The sequence below is a fragment of the Salvia hispanica genome, chromosome 5, assembly GCF_029641045.1.
Source record: "Salvia hispanica isolate PSC_SH4W2 chromosome 5, Shi_PSC_v1, whole genome shotgun sequence".
Classification (NCBI taxonomy): Eukaryota; Viridiplantae; Streptophyta; class Magnoliopsida; order Lamiales; family Lamiaceae; genus Salvia; species Salvia hispanica.
This window is the reverse complement of record NC_142696.1, coordinates 2,558,414-2,564,771: the sequence shown is the minus strand read 5'-3', so window position 1 is coordinate 2,564,771 and position 6,358 is coordinate 2,558,414.

The window sequence follows — 6,358 nt, the reverse complement described above, 5'->3', positions numbered from 1 at the left end:
TACCTTAATCTACCGGTAAGGTATCATACCGTACCGAAAAGTGCGGTATATCGAAAATTCGGTATTTTCGGTATGGTAAGTGCGGTATTTCAGTATTTCGGTATGTTTCGCCAGCCCTAGGCACCGAACTTGATGGAGTTCCGAGAATCAAGCTATGCAATGCTCCTATGATGCACACTATGATGTAGAGAGCTAGAGAGAAGAAAGAAAGATTTTTTTGGTGTAGCTTCCACTCCAAGATCAAACCTATTTATAGGCTAGAGAAAGCACTTGAAAGGCCTTGTAATCAAGATTATCTCTTAATGCATTTGAAGGTTACCTAAGATGAAAGGCCATAGGTCTTGACCACATCAAAGATCTCCAACATTTTTTACATGTTTTTTCCACATATACCGACGGGTTGGGGATAATCATCCCCTATTGTGGAAGGGTGCACGGCAGCGTAGCATGGGTGCACATGGACTTACACACTTACCCAAGTTATTTTTGAGTTATCTTGTCCCTTTTGTCTCCAATAATTTTAAATTAATTACTACTACTAGTTTTGTGTCAACTTGATATCTATGAGTACTATATAACTTCGGTCTTAGCAAGGGAGAGCTACCGAAGTAGTAGTATAATTTTTCCACTAAAGAATGCTACTATATTTCAAAATTCATTAAAATTTCAGAGTTAGAGAAAATGAGTTAATGTATATATAATATATATGTTAACGAATACAGAAAACAAAAGGATAGGAGAGATCATATATATCATGCATCCTCTCATAAGTTTTAGGTGAATAAATTTTAATTTGAAAGTGGTGATTATTCGAACCGAAAAATATATTATCAAGTGGTATGATGAAACTAATTAAACTAATGGAGTGGGACATTAATATTCATGAATTCTTGATTGAAATTTATTTATGTATGTCTATGGATACTTCTATATAGGTTCTTTTCCAATGAGAAAAGTAAATAAATAGACCTTATGCAAGTTCATATGATGATATTCTAAATCTTGATTAAAATTAGGGTGGTTATTGCCCCCTAATTTTTCACAAAATGGTGTTTTAGTCATAGACAAATTATAAGGGGGCATAAATGTCATTTCATTTGGTTTTTAAGTGCCTGCCATAAACTTTTCTCAAAGTAAAAAACATGCAAGTCTTGAATCATTCACAATCAGCTATGAAAACCTTTGTGGTCTATAGATAAAAAGACTCGGATGGCCTTTTGTTCACTCTTTGTGTTAGACAACGTAATTCAGCATCTTGAGGATGTCAAAGGCAGTATTCTCGGAGCTTTGGTCTCCTTCGAACAGATGTAGTGTCAAATGCATCCTTTCTTCGTGTTCCATCTCCCTCCACGTGGCAGGATCACAGCTGCAGATCGTGTGTAGGATGGAAACACTGATATCCTTATCCCGGAGACTGAGAGTATTCCTTATGGTTTCAAATAGGCAGGGGATTCCACCGTACTCCATTATCTGATCTATTGCATTCGGGTTGTTGGCAACCATTAAAAGGATAAACAGTGCGTGATTCACAATCCCTCCCTCATTGATTCTTTTTATTGACACTCTTACAGCACCATCTCTAACGGCTCGCACATTATTTATAGGCATTAGACAAAGATTGTAAATGGTAAAGACAACTTCTGCAATATCATCCCCTTCATCAAACAGTGCGATGAGGGGCTCCAACGCGCTATGTCCCCCAATCATTGTTAAGGGTAGCATCTGCATTGCCCCTAGCCTGCATTGTGCCACCCCTTAGACCATCAACAAGGAGCTGTATCACATTAGGCAAATTAGGTCGCCGGTTAATATTGTTGTGGTCGGAGATGCTCGACATCATGGTAAATATCATATTCCAAAGGTTTGTCTGCTCATGGATACTGACTTTGTAGAAGGTTGACAATAGTTGTGCCACGGTCTCTCTTGCTTCAGCTAATAAAACCATGACCAAAGGCACTTTTGCCATCTTGCTCAGTTCCTTAGCAGCGTCGATCTCAGTAGACAATTGGGGCGAGGACACCTTCTCCATCAGATTTTTGAAAACAAGTTTTTCTTCAGCAGACAAGGCCCCCTCCTCCTCCTTGTTCGAATCATATGTTGCTATATCTACCTCATGAAAGATCATGCTACTGATGGAACGGTTTGGTATTAAGGCGAAGTTCAGCAATTTAATCTCAGTTTTAGGGCATGTCGTGTTCTCAGAATCGATCCAATTTTGTATATTTTCTCGATCGTAGGTCTGCAACATTTGAGGTGATCATTAATAAACAATAGTCCTCCACTTAATTGCAAAAGATAACCAGCGCATTTCCCCCCTTTATCAAAATCAGCCTTAAATCCTACCCTACACCTCAACTGAACACACAGATAAATAACAATTTTCCCCTAATTATCAAAATCAGCCCCGATTCCTAGTAGGGTTGGGTCGATACGGTATATTGTACCGAAAATTTTGTATCGTTATCGAATCGAAAATATCGAAATTAAAGAATTTCATATTATCGAAAGTTTCGGTATACCGAAATTTCGGTATGGATAATATCTATACCGTTATCGTATCGAAATTTCGGTATATAGTACCGAACTTCGGTATACCATTCTGAACGGTATATCGAAATTAAATGAATATCTATTTATGATTTTAGGGTTTCTAATAAATATTTTTTGAATATATAAATAAATTAAATGGATATCTAATTATGATTTTGAGCTTTTTAATCTTTAAAAATATAATATTATTATTATAAGCAGTATAAACGGTATGTATTGATAATTCAATACGTATTGATTTTCGATATATTTCGGTATACCGATAATATTGATATATATCGTATATTCGATATAAAACGGTATACCGAGGTATAAGAAAATCCATATCGTTATCATATCGAAAACTTACGATATGGTATTGTATCGTACCGAAAATTTGATATTTTTCGATATTTTTCAATACGATACGATCGATATACTATTTTCGGTATATTTACCTAGCCCTAAGATTTCCTACCCTACACCTCAACCATCAGTGAACACAGATAAAAAAATAGTCAACACCAGCCATAGCATACTCTAACCCGCCATAGCATACTCTACATGCAGATCAATAACAATTTTCCCATAATTATCAAAATCAGCCCTAATTCCTACCCTACACAATGAACACATATCAAGAACAACTCCACCCATTTTTCAAAATGGACACCTCAACAAGAACAGTAAACACAGATCAAGAATTACAAAAACAGCCCTAAACACTACCCAACGCCTCAACAAGACAGTGAAAACACACTATAAATTAAATAAACAATTTTATATGACTTTGTTTAGTGTTTGAATTAGTCCTTAATTGATCTTTTAGTAATTTAACACGTTTACATAACTGCAGTTCATGACGTCAGTTTAGCACGTTTCCACATTCAAAGAAAATTTTTGATCCTACAATTTTTAAAAAGAAAACTATATATATGATGCGAACCCAACCGACACGCATCATGCATCGAGCCCGCTCAAGGACGTACACCAAAAGAGGACAAGGAAGATGAGTAGGAAGATGCTAGAGTCTTAGGCCTGTTCATAACAAGATTAAGACTCGAAGAGGAGGCCCAGAAGGAAGACCCGGGTGTCTCGAGAGCAATACACCAAATTCGGCTCGACCCCGTACCAAATTGGAACTGGGGGTCTGTTCAAACGCCAATCTGCCTACTGAGACGATGTCCAAATTCTGATCCAAGACCACCATCATCTTCATCGTCGAAATACCTTCACGTGGGTACCTCACACGCCCCAAACGGAGTTCGGATGAGAGAGATATGGCCGTTTGACGAAAGTCGCGCAGAGCTGCCGAGGAACTAACCGTGGCCGGGCGAAAACCGCCCGGCCGGGCGAAATAAACGCCCGGCGACAGAAGAAACGCCCGGGAAAGGTCCCAAAACGCCCGGGAAAGGTCCCAAAATGCTCGGGCGGGTGTTTTGGCCGAAAATGTCGTTTTTTGAAGCTTTAGAAGACTATTTTCCCTATTACTTTTGTTTTAGTATAAATACTCTTTTTAGGGTTTTCATTCTCAGCTTTTGAATATTTGTAAGAGACAATTTCTCCATATTTGAGAGTTCACCTTCTTCATCTTTTGAAGACTTATCAAATTCCTTCGGGTTGCATTCGATCTTTTGCCGGGCTAAGGTTGATTGTAAAGGTATGCTTGCTAGTTCTTGTGTTGCTAGTTTGTGGAGCCATTAGGTGTTTGTATGTGAAAGTGCCTTTGGGATTTCTTTATTGTTATTCACCTAAATCATAACACTAATCCATCCTCTATCCTTTTATCCATTTTTCTTGTTACATTACTTGGTTTATCTTGTTTATTTGTTGGGTTTATTTACAAGAATAAGTCGGGGCAAATTCATGAGTCTTCAATCTATAAGATTCACATTAATATATAATGGGCTACATTTGAAAATAGAAAACACGGGCTTTAAATTTATTGGGCAGCACATCAGCCACCCCTCCCCCTTCTGTTCCGGGCAGCCACGCCGCCACCAGCGCGTCTATCCGCCTCACGTACGGCTCCATCACGACCGGGCACCCGGACACCACCACCACCACGCACTTCGTCCATCCGCACACGCTCCTGATGGTGCTCGGGCCAGGCTCCGCGATGGTCAGGTTCTTGCTGTCCCCTTTTTTGTCCGCGTAGGGGAGCTCTCCCACTACGACGATGGCGTGGGAGAACTCCCCGCCCTTCACGAAGCTCGAGCCGGGGTTCTCGGAGAACACCACCTGTGTGGAAGGGTCTACTGCCTTAATTTGCCGGCCGATTCCGGTTAACCGAGAACCGTTTAAGCACCCCTAAACTTAATTGTTTTCGTAATAGCAATTAATTTGCAGCCATTTGCTTCTCATGGTTGTGGCTTGTTCGGATCTAAGGATACTAGGATTCGTATCGTAAATCTTCTCCCAAAAGTTTCCAACCTTTGATGGTGCATCGTGCATCCGACCATGATGATTTAGGGGATCATAATATCAGTAGGTCAAGATTATAAGGGGAAAATCTGCCCTTACATATTTTTGTGCAATAATTTATTCTATTGTCGTTTTAGGTGGGATCCGAAGCAAGAATCTTCCGTTGTTTACAAGAGTGTAGATTCCAATCTTACTAAGGACTTAAAATATTTTTGAAGTGAAGAGTGTAAATACACTACATCGATAATCTTGACCTACATGATCCCCTAAATCAGATGCACAATGCACCATCAAAGGTTGGAAATTTTCTTAGAAAAGATTTATGATACGAACTCTAGTATCCTTAATTCCGAACAAGCAGCAGCCAAGAGCAACAAATGGCTGCAATATAGTTGTTACAAAAACAACTAAGTAAATGTTGAATATATTGAAATTGAGAGAGAGTGAAATGATTCAATAATTCACCCCAATGATTTTGTTATATAGATGAAAATAAATAATTTATTAATTTTTAACAATAAATTTTGCAAAAATCATAGATTTAGATGCTACAAATACTACCTCACATATATTAAATTAATCAATTAGATCAATTATTAAATCTAAAAGGCAAGGATCCATAAGGGTATATCCTTTTTTGACTTTGAAATTATATTTTGGGTAGTCATAATACCTTCATGTTTTTGGTTTTTCATAATTATAATGCACAGACCTTACATGCATTTTTATTTATACAAATTATAATGTATATGTTTGATATGGATAATAATTTGATAAATATATAGATATAGGTTACAGGGGAGTGATCAATTGCTAACTAATTAGCAATCACAAACTAAGACTAAATCTTAGCCATTATATTAGAAGATGTAATGGTTAAAATAACGCCACATGGATTATATTTTCAATTACGAAAATTAATAAATAAAATAAGAGGGTATTAGTGTCAATTCCCTCTCATTAAAATCATTTTAAAACTTTAAATTTACGTAACTCTCTCGATTTAAATTACTTTTTCGCAAAAAATATATCAAATTAAAGATAATTTTATAAGGATTCCAACGCAATCTCAATTACATATGTTCCGACGACATTCGGATGATGAAATTTAATATTTTTTATTTTAGTTTTCGTAAATGTTGATAACCATATTTTTATCAACAAATACATAAAAAAATCTCAATAAAACCATGTAAAAATCTCAATAAATATGTGTTGATATTCTTATGTCATATTATTGATATTTGTAATATACTATGTTGATATAAAAAAACATTCACGAAAATTATCATATGATAACATAATGACGATATTATCCTTTTGTTGATATTTTGTCTACTATTTATTGAGATTCGTAAGATTTAACTTCATCCACTCATTTTAAAATCTAAGGATGAAGATTTGG